This window comes from Jaculus jaculus, chromosome Y (assembly GCF_020740685.1).
Source record: "Jaculus jaculus isolate mJacJac1 chromosome Y, mJacJac1.mat.Y.cur, whole genome shotgun sequence".
Lineage (NCBI taxonomy): Eukaryota > Metazoa > Chordata > Mammalia > Rodentia > Dipodidae > Jaculus > Jaculus jaculus.
The window spans coordinates 3,068,443-3,095,627 of record NC_059126.1 but is presented as its reverse complement, the minus strand read 5'-3'; the positions used below and the strand labels follow the sequence as shown (position 1 = coordinate 3,095,627).

At 38.1% G+C, this 27,185-nt stretch overlaps 1 pseudogene; it reads right to left on the bottom strand.

Annotated features, from left to right (window-relative positions):
* Positions 1–2,564: 2,564 nt before the first annotated feature.
* The window catches only part of LOC123457049, a 66,818-nt pseudogene continuing 42,197 nt past the window's right edge, over positions 2,565–27,185 (bottom strand).

Sequence of the window (27,185 nt, the reverse complement as noted above, 5' to 3'; positions counted from 1 at the left end):
CACCTGAGTCAGAGGGTAAATGGGACAAAAGACAAAAACTTGCAATGCAAAAAGTCAAGGAAAATCAAAAAAGTGAGAGATCACTAAGAATCCCTAGTCCTACTACAGAAGCATGCAATGAAATCATAGAGAAGTCATCAGAAATTTATTCTCAAAATAGAACACAACAACCAATGAGACCCTGAGAAAAAAAAATCACTGAACTTGATGCAAACTACCAAAGAACCAACAATTGTATCAACGAAAGTGAACAGAATGGTCACCTAGTGTTTAGTCTTTGGCAGTATGCTTCACTTGATTGAAGAAAACATTAGAAACCACAAAAAATATGAATAATTAGAAGGTAAGTCAAGAATTGGAAGATCTCAACAACCAGTTTATTAAGCTTAATGAGGTCTAAATGAAATCCAAGAATGAATTACTGGAAGCATCAAGAAAATAGATTATGAATTGAAATCATTTCTCAAAAAATAGAAGAAAGCAGGGCATGGTGCTGCATGCCTTCGATAATTCTGGAGGCGGATGTAGGAGGATCCCCAAGAGTTCAAGGCCACCCTGAGATTACATCATGAAATTCCAAGTCAGCCTGAGATATAGCAATACCATGCCTTACAAAAAGGAAAAAATGAAAAATGAGATGAACATTATAAAAATAACACAACACAAAACAAAAATTCAAATAGCTTTTATTAACACCTCTCTAGAACCACTCACCAACACAGTTACCCATGTGTAAGACAGAACTTTTGACTTGGAAAATACGATAGAAGAAACTGATAGGGAGGCCAGAAAATCTTTGCTAACTTCAAACACCTACTGAACAGAAGAAAATGAGGGAACTGTGAGACACCCTAAAACAACCAAACATCCATAAAATAGGCATACCAGAAGGTGAGAAAATCCAGACTAGAGGCATAGAAAATATACCCAACAAAATTTCTGAAGAAAAGTTTCTGAATCTTACAAAACAGGGACCCATCCAGGCACAATAAGCCCACAGAACACCAAGAGGGAAGGACCAAAGGACAAAGTCTCTAAGTTGCATGATCATTAAAACTTTTAACAATGAAAACAAAGTGAGTGTTAAAAGCAATGGGAGAAAAGCAATTTATGACATACAAATGCAACCTCGGTAGAATAACATCAGATTTATGAATGGAAACCCTGAAAGGTAGAAGCGCCTGGAATGGAACACTTAAAAGTCTGAAAAACTATGGCTTCAAAACCAAAGTACCCTACCCAGCAAAAGTATCCCTCATAATAGATGGTGAAAGAAAAAACCTTCCAAAAAAAGTCAACTCTATGATTATATGAACACAAAGCCAAACCTACAGAGAATACATGAGGGAATATTCCACACATGACAATCAGAGCCAGCAATAGGAAGATCACAATAACCAAAATAAACCATCCTCAAAACAAAACATAACATAAGTAAGCACTCAGCTCCATGAAACACCTCATCATGGCAGGGATTAATTCAAATCTCAAAGCAATAACCTTAAATATTAGTGGTCTTAACTCACCCATCATAAGACACAGCTTATCAGGATGGATACAAAAAAAAACTGAACCTTTCCATGTTCTGTCTTTAAGAAACCCACCTCAGCCGGGCATGGTGGCACACGCCTTTACTCCCAGCACTCGGGAGGCAGAGGTAGGAGGATCGCCGTGAGTTCGAGGCCACCCTGAGACTCCGTAGTGAATTCCAGGTCAGCCTGGGCTACAGTGAGACCCTACCTTGAAAAACCAAAAAAAAAAAAAAAAAAGAAACCCACCTCACCACTAAAGATAGACACAACCTCAGGGTGAAAGTTTGAATATTTCAACTACATGAATAAATAAAAAAGAAGCAGGTGTTGCTATATTAATATCTGAAAAACAAACTTCAAAACAAGAGTACCCCTAAAGGACAAAGAAGGCCAGTTGTTAATCGTCAAGAGAATGGTCCAACATGAGAACATCAATATCTATCTACCTACCTACCTATCTATCTATCTATCTATCTATCTATCTATCCATCCTTCCATCCATCCATCCATCTATCAATATATGCCAAACCAGGTGAACCACCATTTATAAAACAAAATCTACTTGACAAGAGAAATAAACACTAACACCATCATAATCAGAGACTTCAATACTCCGCCATCACCAATAGATCATCCAAGCAGAATATCAGCAGTGAAATAAACATAGCTCAACACCATCATAGATCAACTAGACCTAACAGACATGGACAGAACTTTCCACCCCAACCCTACAGAATATACATTCTTCTCAGCAGCCCATGGAACCTTCTAAAAATTGACTATATTTTAGGCCATAAAGCATTCTTTCATAAAGTCAGGAAAATTGAAGTAACTTCCTGCATCATGACACATCACAATGCATTGAAGCTAGGAATCAGCAGCAAGAGACACATGAAGAATTCCATCAACTCCTGGAGACAAAACAATACACTTTTAAACAATGAATGGATCATGGAAGAAATCAAAATAGAAATTGTAAAACTGCTAGATTTGAATCACTTAATAATGCATCAAAAGCATTATCAACTTTGATCAAGTAGGCTCCATGCCAGGGATGTAGGATAGTTGAATATACAGAGATCCGTCAACATAAGAATATGCCACATAAATAAACGGAACCATAAAAATCACACGATCATCTTGATTGATGCAGAGAAGGCATTTGTGAAAATACAACACCACATCTTGATCACAACACTGGAAAGAATAGGCATGAATATCTCAATACAATAAAGGCTATATAAAAAGCTACTAAAGCTCAAATAATACTTAATGGGGAAAAACTCAAGGAGTTCCCAGTGAGATCAGGAAGAACATAGGGGTGCCCACTCTCACTCAAGCCCTTCAACGTGGTACTGGAATTATTTGCCCTAGCAATAAGACAGGACAAGGAAATAAAAGGGATTCAAATTGGAAAGGAAGAAGTCAAGTTAACCCTATTTGTAGATGACATGATCCTTTATTTAAGTGACCAAAAGTCTCCATCCCCTAACATCTAAAGTTGATAAGTTCCTACAGGTAAGTGGCACAAAACAAAAGTAATGTTGAAAAATCAATAGTATTTCTGTATGAAAAGGACTAATATTTGAAGAAATAAATCAGTGATGCAGTCCCATTTTCAATACCAAAAAAAACTTGGAATAACACTAACAAAGGATGTGAAAGACACATATAATGAAAACATAAACACACTCAAGGAAGAAATAGAGCAGGGCTTGATAACATGGGTAGGTAGAATTAATATTCTGAAAATGGCAATTCTACAAAATCCAATATAGAGTGTTAATGCAATACCAATAAAATACTAGAGAGACTGAGAAATGATATCAAAATTCATATGGAATGACAAAAGGTCTCAGATATCCAAACATATCTTCAGCAAAAGAAGCACCTCTGGTGGTACCACCATACATGATATAAAGCTATATTACAAAGCCATAGTGACAAAAACATCATGGTACTGGATTAAGCAGAAACATAGGCCAAGGGAACAAATTTGGAGACTCAAACTTTAGTTGCATGCAAGTACAGCTGCCTGATCTTTGACAAAGGTACACATAATGTAGACTGAAGAAAAAACAGCATCTTCAAGAAATGGTGTTGGACAAATCGGATAACCATATGTAGAAAAATGAAATTAGGCCCACTAATTTCGCCATGCATAAAAATCAAGTCCAAATGGATTAAAGACCTCAATATAAGTCACGAAATTTTTTAATTTCTCAAAGAAATAATAGGAAGCACTCTGCACAATATAGGGCTGGGAAATACTTACTGAACAAAATCCCAGTAGCCGAAGAAATTAAACATGCAGTTAGTCAGTGGGATCTCATGAGGCTGCAAAGCTTCTGCACAGACGAACATACTATAACCAAAGTGAATAGATTACCCACTAAATTGGAGACAGTCTTTGCCAGATATACCACTGACAGAAGCCCAATATCTAGAATATTAAAGAACTCAAAATCTAAACAATAAAGCAATCACACTACCCACTGAAAAAGTGGAGCAGAGAACTAAATAGGGAATTCTCAGAGGAAGAATTACAAAGGGCTAACACACACTTAGTAAAAATTTCAACATCCCTAACCATAAATCTCACCTTACACCAGTAATGATAGAAAGCATTAAAAAAATCAAATGAAAACAAATGTTGACAAGGCTGTAGAAAAACAGTAACACTAATTCACTGTGGGTGGGAATGACAGCTGGTTAACAGTTGTGGAAATCAATTTGGAGGTTGCTGAAAAAGATGGCTATAGAGTTACAAGCAGAAGCTGTTATTCCCTTACTGGGCATTTACCACAAAAGTTCCTCATCTCAGTTGAGAAATAATTGCTCAACCACACTTACAGCTACTAATTACTAATAGATAAAACCTGGACTCAACTCAGATGCCCATCATTGGACGAATAGATAAGCAAGATGTGATATATCTACACAATGGAATTCTACTCAGCATTAAGAAAAAAATAACAAACTGAAATTTGTAGAAAAATGGTCTAACATAGAACAGATCATACTCAGTGAATTCACACAATCACAGAAAGACAACCACCACATACTCTCACTCATCTGCATTTCCTAATTTGGATCAGCCCGAGTTGCTGACATAACTGAATAGCATCTTGAGGCTTGGACAATAGGGAGTATTGGGCTTGGGTAAAGGGAAAAGGTGGGGTGGGCACAAAACTGGACCCAAAATGAACTGGTACCAAAATATCCTATATCCTGAAAGTCCAACTCAAAGGTGGAACCCTCAATAGGACCTTAGAGGATGCACCTGAATAGAAGGACAGGGAGAGAGTGAGATGAAACCTAACATCAAATTTCTCATGTTTTGAGCTGGAGAGATGGCTTAATGGTTAAGCACTTGCCTGTGAAGCCTAAGAACCCTAGTTCGAGGCTTGCTTCCCCAGGACCCACGTTAACCAGATGCACAAGGTGGCGCATGCTTCTGGAGTACATTTGCAGTGGCTGGAAGCCTTGGAACATCCATTCTCTCTCTGTCTCTCTGCCTCTTTCTCTGTCTGTTGCTCTCAAATAAATAAAAATAAAAAATTCTCGTGTTTCTGGTCATTTCTGGCTTTTTGTTTTTTCTTGCCTTTGGTGCTGGCCCTGATCCATGGTGGGTTCTATATCCACAAGGAGCTGATCACCAGAGAGACCTACTAGGTCTCACAATACAAACAAGACAGATTTCTGTGAGAGGACTTGATTACCAACCAGTGGTTAATTGTAAGACCCTGACTGTGGAAGACACCAAATGCTGTTGACATGGACCATGGTTGGAATCAGGAGAGCCAGTCCCCAGACAATTAGCCCATCTAGTGCTGGAAGGTGCTACATGAGCCACCAGGGGTGAAGTGCCCAACATCTGTCTAAGTAACTCAAAGTCTAAGCAATTCAGAAATAAACAACTTGACATGATGCTCAGACAAGTGCAATAGTGGCACACAGCTATGTTGGGTAACCAATTAAATAAACAAAATAAATAAAATAATAGTTAATGTGTTTATAACTTTGCTTTTTTATACCAGTTGTTTACAATCATAGCAGATAGTATTGACCTTTTGGAAAATAGTACACACATTTTTCTAATAATTGCAAGGTAGTTATAGTATGTACTACTTGCATCAGTGTTACAAATCATAATGTAGACACAGATGTTCATTTCATACAGATAAAACATGTTATACATATGTCATATATGTATATCATATAATCTGCAGTTATATAAAAATATAATTAACACAATAACATTATCTATATCATTATGTGTAACATGTATAAGATTTAAGATGTACATTTCTCCAATATTTGGAGGTTAATCATACTAAGGACTTACTGCCTCAGCAAATGGGGCTTCCATTTCTACATAGACAAAAATGCCAAGCATCATAGTGTTAAGACATTTTGTTCATTTGTCAAAACCCTGATGTTATGAATGCATGAAGTATTAATTTTAATTTTAAATTATGCCTTTAAGTTTATACAGTGTGTATGTACCACTCTTACTTTTTACGGAAAAATAATCAATGCCTATCTTTATGCTATATATTGTAATGTATTTTAGATGTGGGACTCATACTATACATTGGATGAACTTCCATTTAAGTCAGTTGCATCAATTCGAAGAAACTGCAATCACTACTGTGAAGCTAACTTCCTGTGAGAACGTGATTCACAAAAGTTGACAAACTCTAAAAGCTGAGATCATTTCTAAGGGTGTCCGGTATGTCTGCGAACATCATACTATGAACAGGGTTGGTTTTCTTCTTCTTCTTCTTCTTCTTTTTTTTTTTCTATGAAATGGACAGTCCTCCCAAGGCAATTCAGACATCATCAGTATGTTGTAAATCATCAAAGGTCTGGATTCAAAATTTCTACCTATCACAGACTAAACCTTCTATAAAAGGGACAAAAATGATCTTTTGTTTGTTTAACCTTGAGAGTTTAGTCACACATCTGTTTTTTTTTTCCTCCACAATTGCTGAGACGTACACTCACTATTACTTTTTAAGTTGCCACTAATCAAGAAACATCAAAACAAATTTAGAAAAAAATGCATGGTATATATAAATGAAGCTGTATAAATTGCCAATATAAGATGACTCTCTCCCACCAATTTTCCATGATTTCCCTTCTATCAATAATTGTACAAGCCCAAGCCAAAAACAATGCTATAATGTCTTCCTTAAGTATTCAGTTAAATGAATACATTCTGAGCTTAGAGAATTTCCCAATATGCATTTGTAGTAAGGATCAATCTTTTGTAGAATTTAGATAGCTGTTCTTGTGAAGCCCTGCATTCAATTCATTCTTATAATGTGCATGTTTGAAGCACCCATACTTATAATCATGTGGTGCATAGTTGGTATACTATTTTTGGATTGTTGCAGGATGTGAGATGTGGTGCTACACTAAGATGCTTGCGTCAATAGCAGGTAGTCATGATAATTATACCCACTTACATCTTTATTATAAAATTGTTGGATCCAGACTCTTGGATAGGCATCATATGAATTATCAAGGAGCCAAAAACCCTTTGGGTTGTTAATTTTCTTTTCAACTGGTTTAATGCCTTGTGGTCCGTTCCCTGAAAGAAGGTCAAACGTTAACCTCTCAAGCACACTCATCTGTCAGATACTGAAAAAAGTGAAAGGATAGCACATAATACCATCTTGAAGGAAAATACCCTGTGAAGGTTTTTTCAAGCAATACTATGAAAAGAAAGACTTACATATATTGGCAAAAGTCGGAGGTTTGTAATTGCGGCCTGAAGTCTGTAGAGTCGACATGCTCCATTTTCCCTAAATAAGGTTAGAAGACATCCAGCACATACCAACTATTATTCCACATCACTTTTACTTGAGGAAGTAGAAGGATCACATTACAGTTGACAGTCTAAAAGGAAACTGTTTTCACAGCTTTACTATTTTCTCACATCAACTTCCTCTGACAATTGTCCCACAATTCGGTGTGACTTCCTGTGCCACCTGGTGTTTGCAGCTCCTTCCCATTCTCCTTTACAGTTCAACATTCAACAACCAACCTCTTTCACTTTACACCAGGGGGCAAGTCAAACACATTTTATCTGAATGCATACACTTTGAAAACATCTGAAATACAGCAATTGAATTGAGTTTCTCATTTTTATATCTGCGTTCTGGTTTTCCTCTTTCTGTTGCTTATTCACTTATTGAATACATAAGTTTATTCAGTATGCATTCCTGTGTGTATGCATGTGTGCATATAAAGCTTGAACATGTGTGTGTGTGTGTTTTTTTTTTAATTTAATTTATTAGTTTTCATTTCAGTGAATACAGGCAGTTTGGTACTATTATTTAGGCTCATCTGTGATCTACTCCCTCCCACTAGACCCTCCTTGTTAATGAAAATGGGTCGTGCATTGTATGTGTGTGTTTTAATCAGTGACACATGGCCACACAAGACCTATCACTGAGCTGAAATTCCATTGATTAGTGCGGCTTTGTAAAGCAAAATACCTTGCTCATATTCTCTTCTCTGCTTCCCCAGCAGTGGGGTGGCAGATGTATGCCAGCATGTCTCAATTCTTATATTAATGATAGGACTGAGTCAAATGTTCCAAGACAGCTCAGAACATATTTTCAACATAAATATGTCTCTTGAGAGTAGTTTGGGGAAAGGTATTGTTTTGAGTTGATGTCACCTGGGTCCAGTGAGAACACAGTTGTAGCTGAAGCTATCATTGAAGTCATTATGTAGCTTAGGTTATCCCTGAACCTCTACTTGTCCCAAATGCTAGTACATATTAGTTGTGATTTCTGGCAACGGTTAGCATATTAAGGTTGTGCCACATTATTAGGTTCAAGTGATGTTCTGAATTTTAAAATTATTCTATTTTTATTTATTTATTTGACAGAGAAGGAGAGAGAAAATGGGCTGATGAGGGCCTACCGACATTGAAGACAAACCATAGATTCATGTGCCCCCTTGTTCATCTGGCTAAAGTGGGTCCTAGGGAATCAAACCTGGTTCCTTTGGCTTTGCAGTGAATGTCTTAACCACTAAGCAATCCATCCTGCCCGGATGTTCTGCTTGTTTGCTATAAATATGCATATGGCTGCCAATGTTTTGTTATTACCACTTTTGTGCAAAGAATTCATTATTCTCTTTCCACTAAGAAGAAATATCAGTGTGAGGTGCCCACCCACAAAATCTGAGGCCATTCTGAATTATAATTTTAATCATGTGTGCTTGTAAAGTGTCAGTAATTCATCCCAAAATTTTATTATATTACCTCTCTTATACTAAGAATGCTCCATATATTTACCCAGGTCAAGGAGTGGTGACTTGCAGATGAGGATGTCCTCCACCATGATGAGGAGCAGATTCTCCTCTGTTCTTCATGCCAATGAAGTGCATGGTCATTTGCCAGGCTGGATCTGGTATATATTTTACACTAGCTGTTCTAGAACTCAGTATGTAAAATTCTCATATCCAAAGTGGTGGAGATATTCCTGTATCAATCACTGACATCCTGGAATATGACTGTGTTTCACCATGCCTTCCTACTCTTACAACTTTATGGAATCTTCACTAAACATTACTTGTATTAATAAGGCAAGTGCCTCTTGCTATGGGAGCATACTGCCACATTACTTGCTATAGTGCTTGTACTTGGGATGGGAATAAAGGAGGCTCAGGATTTCGAGGTAATCATCAGCTAAAGATGAGGCCAGCTTGAGGCACATGAGACCCTACATCCAGAAGGCAAAGGAATAAAAACCAATTATAGTCCTTGGGTTTGGTGGACTTTCTCCAAATTGTAGGTTTACACAGAATGAACTTTTCTTGCCATCAGTAAGTAGTGACTGAAATGAATGGAATTCAGCATGATTTTCCACCTTGAGCATCTTCAAGGTATTACCCAATGTCTTCTGGCTGGTATGGAATTGTACCACAACTTCTAAACTTCAGGTTCTGTGAACTACCAACAGAAACTCAAATTCTCATGCAACATGAGATATTTCAATGTAAGTATGATACAACAAGTTAGGTTAGCATTCAAATAGGTCAGTTTTAGTAGTTGAACTTACTTGACTTACCTCATATAAAATGCCATAGACATTTTATTATAACCATCATAAAATGAAATATTTCAAAAGTAAAGCCTGAACAGCCCATTTTCATTTATTGCTGACAGTTGATTGGGGGCCAGGTAGAGGGTTTGAAAATCTCCTGAAAACTGAAACAAGAATGTTCACTTGGGGGCTGGAGAGATGGCTTAGCGGTTAAGCGCTTGCCTGTGAAGCCTAAGGACCCCGGTTCGAGGCTCAGTTCCCCAGGGCCCCCATTAGCCAGATGCACAAGGGGGCGCACGTGTCTGGAGTTCGTTTGCAGAGGCTGGAAGCCCTGGTGCGCCCATTCTCTCTCTCTCTCTCCCTCTATCTGTCTTTCTATCCGTGTCTGTCCCTCTCAAATAAATAAATAAATAAATAAATAAATAAATAAATAAATAAATAAAAAGAATATTCACTTGGTATGCACAGCCAGGTTTCCTGTTTGGTCTGCAAATTGTACTGTCACTAGTGAATCATATTTTCCTCACAGAAAAACTGTAAAGCACCTGATCTGTTTGAGTGGTATCATTGATAATTCTTATGGATTACAGCCATTATGCAAATTTAGAAAATGGTTCAATCCAATGAACACCAGATAGTACTATCAACATGAACATAGATTCAATTTTGTCAAGTAGCTATGTGAAATCTTAGCAACATCCTTATAGTTATGTTTTTAAAAACAAGTTCTAATATGATCTCTCACACCCCAAGTACATGTACTCATTAACATCTTTAACTTTGTTTTATGACACACATAATAGAAGTGAGAAAAGTTAATTCAGTGTAGAGACTTTATTTTCTCGTCTTATTCTTTGAACAGCCCCAAACACAGTTGTAACTACAAAGAGATGTCATGGGATTCTGTACCTAAAAAAAATAAAAATAAAAATAACGTAAAAATAGTAAAATCATCAAAACATGGCTGAAAGCAAATCTCATTTTGATGGCAGATACATTTCTTTAATATATTGTGCCTGACTTTTCTAGAAGGACTATCAAGAGAATGACCCAGATGTGGAAGAAAAATATGGAATTTAAATTGAAGCTGACTTTATGAATTATTAAAATGAATTAAGCATTATGACTGATATAGCCTATCTAGTTTCCACAGGAGAATAACTACAAAACACAACGGACACATGTGGTCCAAACCCAACTTTCATGCATGTCTATTACTCCGTCAGATGTGGTTAGATGATGTATTTTTTTTGGAAATCCATTCAGAATTCTGTAAAGATGGAAGAGCCATTTCACTTGATATGTTCCTCTATATGTAAGAAACACTGTGCCTTAGTAGGCAGGGTGGCACACCCCATTTGATGCCAGAATTCTGAAGTCAGAGATAGAAAAGATCTCCCTGAGTTCAAGGTAAGCCTAAGAGTACATATGAACTCCAGGTCAGCCTGGGCTACACTGAGACCCTACCAAAGAACAGCAAAAGCAAAAAGTAAATACAGTACCTTATGTCTACACTGATATTGTGATATTTTCAGTATGAAATTACAACATTTAAAACACTCTTATTCATGTTAAATAGTAATAGAAAATGTGCAAGTATGTTTCATACAAAAATATACTGCTCACCATCCTCACAGCAAGGAAAATATAAACTAGTAAATACTAAAAGTACTGAGACAGGATGGCTTAATAAAAGAGAGTCAAGTGAAACAATGACCTTATCTAATGACACTGAGGCCCATGTAGAAGAGTGGCCCACCCAGAGCCATCATCAGCTCTACTCCTGTAGCTCATGTTAGACATGGTATCTTCAAAGGTTGCTTTTCAGCACAAACCAGGCAGCTGAGAGCTGCAGCCAGCAGTAGAATGTTCATTCTCTTGGTGCCTGTCTCCACTCTTCTGAGGAAGCACAGTGCAGCTCTCTTTATGTAGCAAATATGGGTAGGAGGATGCAGTTAAAGCCCATTTGTGAAAGATGTGGAACAATCCAATTGGTCATGGTGTGCTTCATGTTCTGTCAATACTTCCTTTTTTGGAAGATGGTGTTGGGGGCTGCTTCAACTTGCTTTAATTCCCAAATTATTTTAGTGTGAAGAAGGGGATGTGAGGACATGAAAGCTTAATTTTATCTGCATTAAAAAACACACCTGAATTGTCAAGGACCATAATACTTCCTCACTCATGTGTTCTGAGTTCCACAATGGACAATGGAGTAGGTGTCCACTGCAATTTCTGTGTCATTTTACTACCTGAGTCTTGTCAAAGTGACTTCCCTAATCCATGGCATTGCTTAGACAAGATGAGTCTCATTGATATGCATATCAGATATTACTAAATTTGACATGGTCTAGGGAACACAGACAAACCCTGGTACATACATCTCTTTTATGTTACAGGGAAACCAAGACCTGGGGTCAATTCTGGGAGCTGAGGATCTGGTTATAAAATGACTATAGCAATGATATCAAAAGGATGCTGGGAACTGCAGTTAGTACTAGAGTATGCTAACACAGTGCACAGATGGATGAAAGATAAGTACTTCACTCTAGGGTCACAGGGGCACCAGAGGCTTAGAGAAATTGGTTGTTGGGGGGTTCAAAGAGCAAAGGGATGATTGTGGAGGTTAGTGGCATTGCATTATTGCGAAATTATACCAGTGTGGTGGCAGGTGTATGTGTGGAATATTAAGGGTGGGATGAAAAGCAGTGGTCCTAATGTGTGTTTGAATGAAGCTTATTGTACTGAAGGATGATACCAAGGATCACAGGGCAGAGCCAGGTATTTCATAGCTATCTGAATGCTGTTACTGGGCTGAGTTGTTCTAGGCTGGGACATGACCTCAATTAGGATTAGCCTTGGATTACATCATATTTGTATCATATTCCAGATGGGTACTGGATGGTGTTGGACTTCTGTTGGTCATAGCAGTTGCTAGGTGACTGATAAGGGAAAATATTAATTGCTGAAATACTCATAGGGTTGTGATTGATTTATGTGTGAACGTGTGACACTGGCAATTGTATGCAGCTGCATTGGGCATTGGGATGTAATTAGAGTCCTGAAGTGTTCATGAGCTAAAAGTGGTAATGTGGCCATATATTTTAATTTCTGAGTCTGGTACTGGGTTTCTGAAGTGATGCCAGTGGAAGAGAGAACTGGGAGGGTAGCTATCATCACACCGGTGCTTGGGAAAGATTACATGGCCTGGAATAAATATTAAATTGTGAATGTGAACTGTGGTTGGGGGAATGTTACTGGAATTTTAGAAAGAACAACTTTGGTGGAAGTACTCAGAGGTCTGTGGGATGCTGTGGTTCCATGGGGATTAACACTGGGGCTGCTTGAGACTTAAGCACAGGTTATATGGGAAGATGAGCTTATCATGGCACTAGTGGCTGTGCATGGATGATGTAGATAATATGATCTCAGTGCCCAGGGCCCTCTCAATATATACAACTGGGTGAAGGTCCTGGACTGTAACATGAAATAGAAAACTATGTGTTACTCCATAGTGAGGGGCTTGGGATATATGAGGGATCCTACTAGGTACTGGTACTTTTCAAAGACCTGGTATCAAACAAATGAAGAAGAAGAAGAAAAAAAAAAAGAACATAGCCTATACCTCTAAATCCTAGATACTTAGGTCCCATATAGAAGACAAAATACATCCAATTCTTGAATGCCCCCCAATATCCTCACACTATTGTACTCACTTTTGCATGTGCTAATAAAATGTTGGGATCTTCTGCCTGTCATCTAGTACCAACCCAGATCCTAGTTTGCCCCTATACCTCTCATGGTTTATTTTAAATCCAGTATTACAAAAAACAGGTAGAGGACAAATTCATTTTCTGTTTGCTTTACAGTGAGACACACTATCAACTCTGGTCACAGCAATATGAGTAAAATTGAAATTTTTAATGTTAATAGCATAGTTCAGGTTCAGAGACCATCTAGAGGAATTTTCCAGTTCTATCCATAGCAGAAGTGTAAGAAAACCCGTTCTCTTTAGCATACAAAGTTGAATCCACTGTGTGAACATAAACTGATTTGATCTGTTTCTTCGTTTTCTCACTTCAGGTGTTTGGGTGTTCTATGGCCATTCATAGAAATACTTGAATAGACATAGTCAAGTTCATAAATGTTTTCTTATTCCAACCTTGATGTCTTCATAGCATTTTCTGTCCTTTGCAAAATCATCAGTGTACTGCCATGGCATTTCTTTCTTTGCTGGTGTGGAATAATCTCATAGGTGACCTTGACTCTTTGTTTATGGTTTCTCAGTACATCTTTGTTTTAAGTTACTGTTGAACTCCTTCCATTCACTAATGAAATTATAGTAAGTGAAACTTAAACGAAATGCAAACTAGTTTGTGCACATGATACAGCATGGTACTTATGAAATGTCCCAAGGACAGCAGCCCTTCCAATCAGGACCTGTGGGACACAGTAGGCCATAGCTCAATGACTATTTCATGTCAAGAACTCAGTGTTCCCAAAGTGACCTTCCAATTTTGAGACTGTATACATATTTTTAATATCTTGTTCATAATTTTAAAAGGCACTTTCAAAAATTTTACCATTTGCAATAATGTAACTATTGCTGAAATTTATATTGTGTATGACTCTACATTTGCATTTCCCCTTTAGAATATTAAAAAATAGATACATAAATTTACTTACAGAGAGAGAATGAGAGAGAGAGGAAGTGTGTGCACCATGGCCTCTAGAAGCTGCAAATAAGCTGAAGGTGCCTACACCATTTTCTGCATCTGGTTTTCTGTGGTTTCTGGAGAATCAACCGTAGGTGATAGGCTTTGCAGGTAAGCACCATAACCACTGAGTCATCTTTCCTGCCCATTTTTGACATAAAAATTATTTATTTGACAGCTGGAGAGAGGTAAAAAAAAAAAAAAAAAAGAGAGAATGGACCCAAAAGGGCCTCCTGCCAGTGCAAACTAACTCTAGATTCATGTGTCAATTTGTGCATTTGGCTTTATGTGAGATCTATAGAATCAAAACGGGGTCATTACTCTTTTCAGGCAAGTATCCTTTATATTCTGTAGAATATACTTGATATTAATAATACAAAACCAATTATTCATATACATCTCAAGGGAATCTCTTAGTATTTCACAAAAATGTGAAAACAAGAAAATATGGATACCTATATTCTAATCAAGAATATTTACCTAGACCTGAAATCTGGGTATAATTTGTTATGTATTTACATACATTATGTGAATGTATTGTAACTCACACCATCAGACATGGTAAGAATCCTTTTTATTATTTCTAAATATATGTCTGCCCTGTTTATAGTCACTGATATTTGATTTATGTTCCTAAGTCTCACTTATAAATTGACATCACCAGTCTATGTCTTTGTGAAATCACTCATAGGGATTGTCTTGAAATAGTTGAATAGTAAAGCATGGGTAACTGTGAACGTTTCTGCAAGAATTGAAGAAATTTGTACAAGAATAGTGATGGGACTCTGACTCCAATAATAAAATTAAGAATCAAATGGAACATGAGATTTCACAAAGATAATGAGATAAAACGTGAAACTGGATACAGCTGCCAGCAACCAGATTGTCTTCTTGACCTTGTGCATCTAAAATTGTATCCCCTTTATTTTTTCTCTTGTCTTGCTTGAGCTAGGACTTCCAGTATTGTATTGAAGAGCAGAGGTAAGAGTGAAATCCTGTCTCTTGTTCCTGATCTCAATGGAAATTCCTCCAGTCTCTCTCCATTAAGTATTATTTGGACGTTAGGAGATATAAGCAGACCATAGCGATTTTCTCCAACGTTTTGAACATGAAGTCATGTTGTATTTTGAGAAAGGCCTTTTTTGCATCTATCTAAATTATCATTTGTTTTTTTTGTGTGTTTAGCCTTGTTTATATGCTGTGTTACATGGACATATTACTGTATGTTGAACCACTGTGTGTTCCTGGGATGAAGCTCACTTCATCATGGTAAATAATGGATTTGATTTGTTGTTGAATTTGCTCTGCAAAGATTTCATTCAATAACTTTGTATCTAGGTTCATCAGGGAAATAGGCCTGTAGTTTTCTTTCCTTGTGGCATCTCTGCATAGTTTTGGTATTAGAGTGATAGTAGCGTCATAGAAGGAGTTGGTTAGCTTTCCCTGTTTGCCAGTTGTTTGGCACATTTGCAAATTTTGGTTTCAGTTCTTCCATCAAGGTTTGATATAATCCAGGTGAGGAGCCATCTGTTCCTGAACTCTGCTTTTTTGGGAGGTCTTTTATTACCTTTAAAATTTTGATGGTTGTGGTAGGTTTGCTTAGGAGTTTCCTCTGCTGTGAGTTTAGCTTTGGTAGATGGTATGTGTTGGAATTTATCCATTTCCTCTATATTTTGCAATTTGGGGTAGTAGAGGATTTGAACTTAGACCTGATGGTTCTCCAAGTTTCACTTATGTCGGTTGTGATCTCTCCTTTTCCTTTATAATTTTTTTAAATTAGATACAGCTCTCTTTTTTGCTGTATCAAATAGGCCAGGGGTTTGTCAATCTGGTTTATTTTTTCAAAGAATCAACTCTTTGTGTCATCAATTTTCATAGTTTCCAATTCATTAATTTCTGACCCACCCTGTTAGCTTGTGTCTCTTGATGGGTGAATTAAGGCCATTGGTATTTAGGGTAATGACTATGTGGTTTAACGTGATCCCTGCTATATTATATTGTTTTATGTGGTTTTGTGTTTTCATGGGCTTTGATGCTTTTTTGTGCCTCCTCTGAGTTACTTTATTGTGATTTGCTTCTTGTTGGCACTTGAATTGATTAATTTTTTTTTTCTGTGCAGAGAACTTCCTGAAATACTCTCTGTAAGTTTGGTTTTGTGTTCATATAGTTGTAAAACTGAATTTTGTCACAGAAGGTTTTTCTTGTGCTATCTATTATGAGGGATACTTTTGCTGGGTACAGTAGTTTGGGTTAGAAGTCATACGTTCTTAGAGTTTGCAGTGTTCCATTTCAGGCCCTTCTGGCTTTCAGGGTTTCCACTGAGAAGTCTGAAGTGATTCTGATGGGGTTACGTTTAAATGTGATGTGTTAATTTTCCCTAGCTGATTTTAGGTCTTTCTCTTTGATGTCAATGTTTAGAGTCTTAATGACAATATACCTCGGAGACTTTCTCCTTTGGTCCAATGTGTTTGGAATTCTGTTAACTTCTTTTATATCTGTGGGCCTTTCTTTTGGCGAATGGGAAAGTTTATGTGAAATCTATTTATTTATTTATTTATTTACTTGTTTGTTTGAGAGAGACAGACACAGAGAGAAAAACAGATAGAGGGGGAGAGAGAGAATGGGTGCACCAGGGCTTCCAGCCTCTGCAAATGAACTGCAGATGCATGCGCCCCCTTGTGCATGTGGCTAACGTGGGACCTGGGGAACCGAGCCTCAAACTGGGGTCCTTAGGCTTCACAGGCAAGCGCTTAACCGCTAAGCCATCTCTCCAGCCCTTGTGTGAAATTTTTTGTAAGTTGTAGAAACTTTGAGAGGGATGTTCAATTTGTGTGATAGATTCTGGAGAAGGTGACATTGTAGTTTTGAGGTGTACTTACTATATTCACTTGCTACTATTATCTGACCATTCTGAGATGAGCAGGCATCCTTTGTTAGTGAAGCTTTGATAATATGCTCAAGTCAAAATAATCACAGCCACAGATAATTTCCATCATAGGCTGATTCCGCTAAAAGAAAGAGCAAATTAAAAGTAAATGTCTGTCTCTGTATCTCTCTCTCTCTCATACAAATTACAGCCAGCGCTTCCATAGTCCTTCTATAGTCATTTGGCAAGCCCAGTCCCGATTCATTTTCCCAAGTAAGGGTTCTCTCCTTGGGAAATATCTTCAGTGACCAATGCCTTCTTTACCCTAATTTTATGTCCATGTTTTTGGCTGTAATCTCCATGCTTCAACAGTTGGGGAACTTTTTCCTCTAATACAGTAAGAATATTCTCTGGCTGGTGATCTTAATGTGGAAAGATGGAATGGCCTCCTTGTTTCTCTCACAATGCAGGGCGAATGGTTCAAGATTACAAAGAAAATATGAGGAAAATGAAAACAAGATTTTAAAAAATGGTAGATAAAAATTGTATTAGGAAAGCAGACACAGCAGATATAGATCCTTGATGTGCACACTTGGGCAAGTCAGGCTCTCTTCTCCATGGGAACTTTAGTACCCTCAAAATTGTAGTCACTCTTAAGGACTCAGATTCCCCACATCCTCTGTTCCCTTATGTGTGTGGGTGCTTTGAAGACACAGTGTGTTAGGATGTCAGGATCACTCACAGAGTCTTTGAAGATATCAGACCCACCCTGACCCACCCTGCTTCTCCAAGTCCTGAAAGAACCAGACACACCACATTAAATATGCTCTTCATCTGATCTTGCAACTTTCCTACCTGGAGGGACTGACAGAGGGGATTACACATAAGAACAAAGAGAAATAAAACCTCATGCAGCTTGGGAAGATCTTAAGTTCCTCTTGAAGACAAGGATTTGGGCTGGAGACATGGTGCAAAGGTTAAGGTACTGTCCTGCAAAGCCTAATGGCCCAGGTTCCATTTCCCAGAATCCACATAAAGCTGTAGGCACAAGGTGTTGCCTACATCTGTAGTATATATACAGTGGTTTGAAACCATGGAGAGATCATTCTCTCCCTTGCTCCACTTCTTTCAAATATATAAATTGATGTTTTTGTTAAAAAAATAAAAAGCCAGGTACAGTAGCACACATCTTTAATGCCAACACTTCAAGAGGCAGACGTAGGAGTTAAAGTTTAGCCTGAGAGTAATTCCAAGACACCCTGGGCTAAAGCAAGATCCTACATTGAAAAAACAAAATAAATATATAAAACACAAGGAATGGAATCTCTTGATGGTTTAGAGATCCTTGAAGACTCATGTACTTTGAAAATCAGACTAGATGATAATGATATTATTTGTGACTGTTGGGTGTGAGCTGCTTCTTTCCAGATCAAGTGTCCAGCCAGCTACTCAGAGTGCTAGAACTGAGCCAGTAAAGAATGTTCACCTCCAGATTCTATGTACATTCCTTAATCCCATGCAGCCATTTGCATGAGAGACAATTCCTTTAGGCTAATGGGTCTCTGGTTAAATGTCTACAGGAAGTAGAGAGGCTGATATCTATGCTTGTTCTACCCCTGGGAGTGGCAGCCATTCATAGTTTGGATCTTCCAGAGGTAGATCATAAAACTGTTAAATCACTAGATTGGCCAGTGCCATGTTAAATGTGCCTGTTTGGTGATGACTACTTTAATGTGAAAATTCCTAAAAAAAAAACCACAAGAAACAAAAAACAACAACCCAGTACTCTGCAGAAGAAAGGATATAGTATGACACATGACAGTGTTTCATTTTCCAGATAAAAAATTTCCCTCATCTGCCATCTTCACTTGTTCTGTGCTTGGTCTATTATATACTCTCTTGCTAACAATGATAACATTGTTACTGTTTACATTTTACAAGTGTTATCTCCATTCAAGAAAGAGATAAGAACAGCCTATTCTGGTGAGACAGAAAAACAGGTCACACACTGACAGACAGATGTCTGGCTATCATGAACATGTACCTTTAAGAAGCCAGAACCTCAATTCCCACAGTGATGGACCCCAAGACCTAGACAGATGAAACCTTGTTGTTGACCATGATGTGCATAGAGGATAGATGTCCCTTGGAGAAGACTCAACTTCCCTCCTCACCATGCTGGACCCTCGCATCTAGAAATTGAGAATCTTATTGGTCATGATGTTCCTTGGGAAGAGATGTTCCTTGGGAAGCAGGAACTTCAACCCCCACCAGGATGGACCCCAACACTTAGAAACTGAGAAGCCAGTTGAACATAATATACCTAGAGACAGACATCCCTCAAAAATTCCTGAATTTAATTCCCACCATTATGGACCCCAACACGTAGCTTGAAGTGTTAGTGTGGTCAATGATATTTTACCCATAATGCATCTTATGGATACTTTAATGATGGGAATTAGGGTAACGTAGCCTCTGTATTTAGACTGTTAGTTTAAGTCTTCCCAAAAGTAAACATATACTCTGTTTTTTCTGACAGAGTTGACCAGCCAAGACATATTTATTAGAACAGCGCCTTGTAAGTGAAATTCTAAATCAGTAGAGTTGTGTTGACTCATAATAAATTAAAAATCCCAGACTCATGTTGAGCTACCATGAAACCAGCTGTGCATATATACAGATTAACCATGCCTTTGTCCAGTCTCATCAAGAGTCCCACACATACATTCAAGGAAACAAACTCCTTTCACTCCAGTTTAAAACATCATTTTAGTACCTAATCACAAAAAGGCAGAAGGTCCATACAACCTAACATATTTAACAAGCATTACTTATATAAATTAATGAGCTGGAAAGATTGTTCAGCAGTTAAGGCTTTTGCCTGCAAAGCCAAGTTTGATTCCCAGAATCTGTGCAGAGTCAGATGAATAAGGTAGTGCATTCATGTGGATTTTCTTTCTTTTTAACATATAATTAATTAATTTATTTATTTCTAGAAAGGAATGAGGAGAGAGAGAGGAAGAAAGAGGGAGGGAGAGAACGGGCATGCCAGGGCCTCCTACCACTGCAAATGAACTCTACATGCATGCTACCCCCTCTGCATCTGGCTTACGTGGGTCCTGTAGAGTCAAACTGGGATCCTTGGCTTTGTAGGCAAATGCCTTAAATGCTAAGCGAATGCTCCAGCTCCACATGTGGATTTTCTTTGGGGTGGCTAGAAGGTCTGGCACACCCATTTTCTCTTTCTCTGTCTCCCACACATACACATACACACACACACACTCACACATACACATACACATACACCTACAAATAAATAAATAAATATTTTAAAAGAAATATAAATTATAATTTGGTTTCTCTCTCTCTCTATCTCTCTCTCTCTCTTCTTTCTTCTTTCTGTTTTTACTTTCTTTCTTAATGACTGACAGAATCACCAGGCTGACCAGGTTACTCAGCTGGTCACAAAGGAAAACAATGTAAACCAGGTTCACAGTGTACGTTGCAAAACATGTGATGTATGATGAAAAGAAGGCCACAGAGACACAATGACTAATGTGTGAAGACTTTAACACCAATATGACTGTCCTATGGACAAGTTGGTGATGTTAGAACATCGCAGCTGCCTAAAGCAGAAAAGCAAATACAGGACGGGGAGAAGGCTCAGCAGTTAAGGCCCTTGCCTTTGAAGCCTATGGACCCAAGCAGGATGGTTGCTCCATGGGAAGGGAAGATATTAGCCTTATGAGAGATCTGGTAGCAGAAAGTCACTGGACTCTTTATTGGATGCTGGTACTGTGTGAGATAGGTTACTGGGGGAACAGTAGTAAAACCGAGGAATCAAAGTTCATATGTGGACGTGGTAGGGGGATCAGAATAAAATCCAGACAAATCCTGGGGCAGGAGGCTCTGTATACATGGCAGTAGTGGGTCACAAGGAGCTATCAAGAATCCTTCTAGGTATTGTAACTGACCCAACCTGCTATCACCCAGGTCCCCCAATATAACAAAAGACTATGACTCTTATCACTGCATAACACCAACCTAGATTCCAGGGTCCTCCATAATTCCCCAGGAATCATCATCACAATGCAGATTCCCCACCTCTGAGGTGTAATGGAAGACTGTCACATGGTGAAGTTGAAAACCCCCTTCATAAAGATCCCCAGGTAGAGGGGCAGTTCTATTTCCAGGAGCTTCTGCAGTGTGATTCTACTCCCAAATACTGGTGGAGAAAAATTTATACAACTGAATGTCTTTATGATACCAATTTTATTCTGACTCGGAAACGAGACAGAGCATTGTGTGTCTTCATCAATTTTCACCAGCTAGTCCAATGGCTAAGTAGCATTGCATTGTCTATATTTAAATTGTTATCACCATTTTTTTCGTTCTGTCATAAATAGGTTGTTTCCAAGTACTAATTTGGGGCTGAATACGGCTAAGGGCAGAAGAGTTACTCTCTGCCAAGCTCTAAATCTCCACAACACACTTTCCTCCAATTAAAAAAAAAAAAAAAAAAAAAAAAAAAAACTCAATTTACACTTGACAACATTTATCTGTTTAAATCATGTGTGAGGAACTCATTAGTCATCCTGAAAATTGACATTTTCTCATTCCATCCTGATAGGCAAACAGTGTGGACTCATATTTGGATAGTATTTACATTTATAGCAGGATTGTTTCAAAGAGAAGTTTATGGTCAGCAGGAAATTCAACTTATTGCACCTGGGTGAACAAGTACAAGCCATGGTGAATTGTATTATATAACACGTGATGAGGTACCAGGTCTGGACCTAAATACAATGTTTCTAATGTACCTGAAATTTAAAACATTACATTGCAAATTCTATACTGTTCATACAAATGGTAAATTCTTTTCCTCTCTTATGCCCCAATTAATGTTTTGCACAATAGAATTCTATATTTAATTTTATGAAAGTATTACAACAATTAAATTCCTATCTCTTAAAGTTAGTTGTCTTCACATTTTTACATGCCTAAGACAAGACTATAGACAATCCATAGGCAATGGATAAATTTGATACCGACATTATGAATCCAGGTATCCATATATCCCATAATGGAATCTATACTCATGTTTGACACAAAGAAAAGGAACTTTAATATATATGTAATAAAGTATAAAGCTAGACAGTTATTTGGGGTACAATTCACCATAAGTATAAGACCAGCATTGGTGAGAATTGTAGTTTGTTCCACTGCATAAACTGGATCTCATTTTATTTGTTTATTTTTTCATATATTTATTTTGGAAACATGAAGAGACATATAGAGAAGGTATTGGAGTGTCAGGGCCTCCAGCCCTGCAAAGAAAATCAGGATTCATTCAGAAATTTGTACATCTGGATAATTTGGCTCCTGAGTAGAGAAACCTGAGTGCTTAGGCTGAAAATCAAGCACCTTAACCACTATGCAACCCATCTATTGTGAAGATAAGAATTTTTTTAATTGCACTGTTTTCTCTTTTCAAGGTAAAATCTCACTGTAGGCCATGCTGATCTGGAACTCACTCTGTAGTTCCAGGGTGCCATCTAACTCAAAGAGATTTTCCTCAGCCTACCAAGAGCTAGAATTAAAGGTGTACACCACCACACTGGGCTTAAATTGCACAGTGTAACTAGAAGAAATGTCCATAAAATGGTTAGTCTGTTGCGTACATGAGCCAGTCTTAAACAGAAGTCACAACACATTGGCTATGTCTTCTAAAGGCATTTCTGAGTGAGGCTAATGCTTACCATTGTTGGTAGGGCCCACGTAAGCTACTTTTCAATGACAGCAATTACAACACTTATTAATAAGAGATGATGAAGTCTATATTTCAGAAAATTTAAAGTATACACTTCCAAGAGAATTTCTAATATGAATATTTTCCAATGACCTAAAGTCTGGTATTTGTTGATTAGAATTCATTTGCTGGTTAGAGCATGCGAAAAGTATTTTGAAACAAACACAATGTATACCCTGACTGGTGAGAGTGTACTAAGGCTGGTTCTCAATGAGAACAATTCATGTAGAAGACATACAGAGACTAATAAGTCTATTTCACAATGAGGTCAGTTCCTACACTTGCTTGTTAGAGTATATCAAGGCTATTTCTGAATGAGTGAAATTTTTATAATTACTGGCCACTGTGTATGAAGGTCATTTTTCTATGATGGCCATTCCTATACTTGCTTGGCACCATGCATTTAAATTGCTCCTTAATAAGGAATTCCTAAACTTCCTTGTAGTAACAAAGATGTTTCTCATTTAAGGCAATTCCTGTTCTTAGTTTTCAGAGACTATGAAGGCTATTTTTCAGTGATGTTATAACATCTATTTTCAGATCAAAGTCTACTAAGGCATACTGATAATTAGGGCCATTGCTACACATTGTGAGCAAAGTCCATACAGACTATTTCTCAGTGTGGGCAATTCTTGCACTTGGTGGTCAGTGTCTTGTTAAGCCATGCCTTAAGGAGTTCCATTTTCTTCAGTGGTAGATAAGTATCCTAAGCCTAAGCCTGGTCAGAGTATATTAAGGATATTTGCAAACAAGAGCAATTTCTAACTTTGCTTATACAAGTTTACAAAGTCTATCTCTCAATAAAGGCAAATGCTACCTTTTCTTTGCATATTAATATGCAAATAAAATTTTCAAAATAGTTTATTATTTATTAACATAGAGAAAGAGAGAAATAGTTAGAGAAAGAGAAAGAAAGTGAGAGAGAGAGAGAGAGAGAGAGAAAGAGAGGTGTGCCAGGTCTACTTTCTCCTGCAAAAGTCTTCTAAATGCATGGACCTCCTTGTTTTTCTGTCTTTACATGTTCATGGGAGAATTAGGTTCAGACCATTAAGCTTTCAAGGAAGCACCTCACCTACAAACAGGAAAGTATTACTTTAGCCCATCTACTTCATTGTTCTTTATTTTAATTAAATTTATTTTATTTATTGAACAGAGAAAGAGTTACAGAGAGAGGACAGAGACAGAGAGAGGGAGATAAAGAATGGGTGAACCACATCTTTCAGCCACTGCAGATGAAATCCGGATGTGTGCTCCCCCTTGTGCACTTTGCTAATGTGGGTCCTGGGAAATCAAACCTGCATCCTTTGGCTTTACAGGCCTTCGGCACTAAGCTATCCTTCCATCCCTACTTGTTTATCTTTAAATAGATGCAAAAAGTATCTGTAATTGAATAAATAGTCTCAGTGTAGATGTGGTGCAGTTATAACACCCTCAATTCTGGCTCTACCAGTGACTTAAAGAAGTCTCTATTGACAGTGAACTTTTCCAGACACAAAATGGCCTGGATATCCATGACTTCGCAATGTCTGCTACTACTCACACTAGACCTTCATAATAGGAGGAAAAAATGATGACATCATAATAAAAGAGAGACTCATTGAGAAGGGGAGGGGATATGATAGAGTGTGGAATTTTTAAGAGGAAAGTGACAGGAAGAAGGAATCAGCATTATTTATTGTCTATAATTATGGAACATTTCAACAGTAGGAAAAAGGGATCTCTGTTACTCAGGGAAATAAATTCACTATCAGGACATGATTGTTTCTACTCTGGAGTATGTCCTTACCCTTACATGGGGAATGATCTGTCCTAAGTGGATTGCTTTTCTTAAAATCCAATGCAAGTACAGATTTAATAGCAGTTTACTGTTATGCTCCAATGTACTTATATACAGATGTGATCAGGTAATCCAAGCAAAGGAGAAAAATGCCAGAATTTCATGCTGTTTATATGCCTTACAGTTTCTATATACATGTCATACTAGGCATTAAGTGACCTAAATGAGAGGTAAATACTATAAGCAAAGACAGAATATATGTACCTATGATAGTAGGAGTTAAATCTCTAACAAATTGGTTTCTTAAAATTTGTCATTAACAGTAAAGGACTATGCCTCTGTTGCAGTTAGGTTTGCATTGCTGGTAGGAATCACCCAAGCAGGATCATCTTGTGGGGAGAAAAAAAAGGTTCATTTTGGTTTACAGGCTCGAGGGGTAAGCTCCATGATGATAGGGGAAAAAAACAAACAAACAACAACAACAACAACAAAAAACCAACATGAGCAGATGGTGGATTTCACTCCTTGACCAATATATGGAGGAGAACAGGAACAGGAGATTGTGCCAAAACTGGCATGGGGACACTGGCTGTAACACCCATAAGCCTGCCCCCAACAATACACTGCCTGCAGAAGGTATTTCCCAAATGTCTGTCAGTTGTGAACCTAACATTTAGAACACCCAAGTTTATGGGGGACACCTAAATCAAACCAGTATGGTCTCCATAACTCTTAGCATATTTTTATTTATAGGTGTTTATTTATTGACAACTTCTGTACTTACAGACAATAATCCATGATATTTCCTTCTCCTCCCACACTTGCCCCTTCAAAACTCTGCCCTCAATCATATCCCGTCCCCCTCTCTGTAAGTTTCTCTTTTATTTTGATGTCATCATCTTTTTCTCCTCTTATGAGTGTCTTGAGATGGACTTTTTTTCTTTTTCTTTTTTCTTTTTTCTTTTTTGGTTTTATGAGGTAGGGTCTCACACTAGTCCAGGCTAACCTGTCATCTCAAGGTGGCCTTGAAGTCACAGCGACCCTCCTACCTCTGTCTCCCGAGTGCTGGGATTAACGGCGTGCACCACCACACCTGGGGAAGGGTCTTGGGAAGGTTTTGCTAGGCACTGCGAGGTCATGGATATTGAGGCCAATTTGTGTCTGGACAGTTGCATATTTCTTGGGCTTTTACATTCTTTCTCCCACCTCTTGTGCAAAGGATTCTGAGCCTTGGAGGGTGTGATATAGATGTTTCAGTGCTGGACACTCCTCTGTCCCTTCTTCTCAGCACTCTATTGCCTTTTTTGTTGTCCCAATGGTCATCACCATCTGGAAAGAGAAGATTCTCTAACCAGAAGTGAGAGTAGCATTTATACATGGATAGAGACATTAAGTGAAATGCTTTCAGGGAGGGAAGTTTGATGAGAATAATATATACATTTATCTAGACAAGTGCAGGCTTTATACTCCTAAGGCTCATGACCCTGCCATAGGTTTTCACTACCAGGCATGTATTCACTACCATAGAGTGGACCTTCAGTCCAATTAGATAACAGTTGGTTTCTCCCAGAGAAGACATGGCACTATTGCACTTGTTTAGTCATTTAGCCTGTCTGGCCAAACTTGAGGCTTCCAGTGTCCAGTGTTTTCAATGCTAATGGCTTCCGACTCCCATATGGCTACATGCAATGCAGCTTTTTCAAGCTTTCTGTTGGCTGGTCTATAGGGAGAAGGTTTTTTGCTCAGCACCAGCTTGACTTCTCAGTGAATGTGCCACTCAGGCATGTGAAGTCTTCAGCAATAGGATCTTACCATCTCTTTCTCAAGGGAAACCAAGGGCCTTGCCAGTAGTCTGTAATGTTTTGGACAGAACAGGGACCTCCCTGACCAACAACTCACTGGAAGGTATCCCATCCCTGGCACTGAAAATTTCCTAGAAACAACCTATGGCTTCTGGATGTGCCATTATTCAAAAACAGTAGGTTTTCATATGTCTAAGGCAAAACATCTTGATTTTTGATATACCCTCCCCTCTTCTCTGTCAAATAAATAATTTTCAAGATTTATTTATTTATTGATTGATTGATTGATTTTTTCAAATAGCAAGAGGTAGACAGACAGACAGACAGAGAGTGAGTACTGGCACTCCAGGTTTGTGCCACTGCAAAGGAACTCCAGATGTATGCCTACTTGTGTATCTCGTTTATGTGGGCACTGGAGGGGGGGGGGCGGCTGAGTCCACGCTGGAAGACTTTGCAACCATGTACCTTTAACTGCTGAGCAGCTTTTGCGTAATTTCTATGTGACAACTGAGCAATGCTTCACTTCTGAGTGCTGATTCCCCTGCCCTCAGATCTTTGCGTTGATGTGTTTCATTCTTGAAAGTACCGGTGCAATCACAAATCGTTATCACCAGGGGG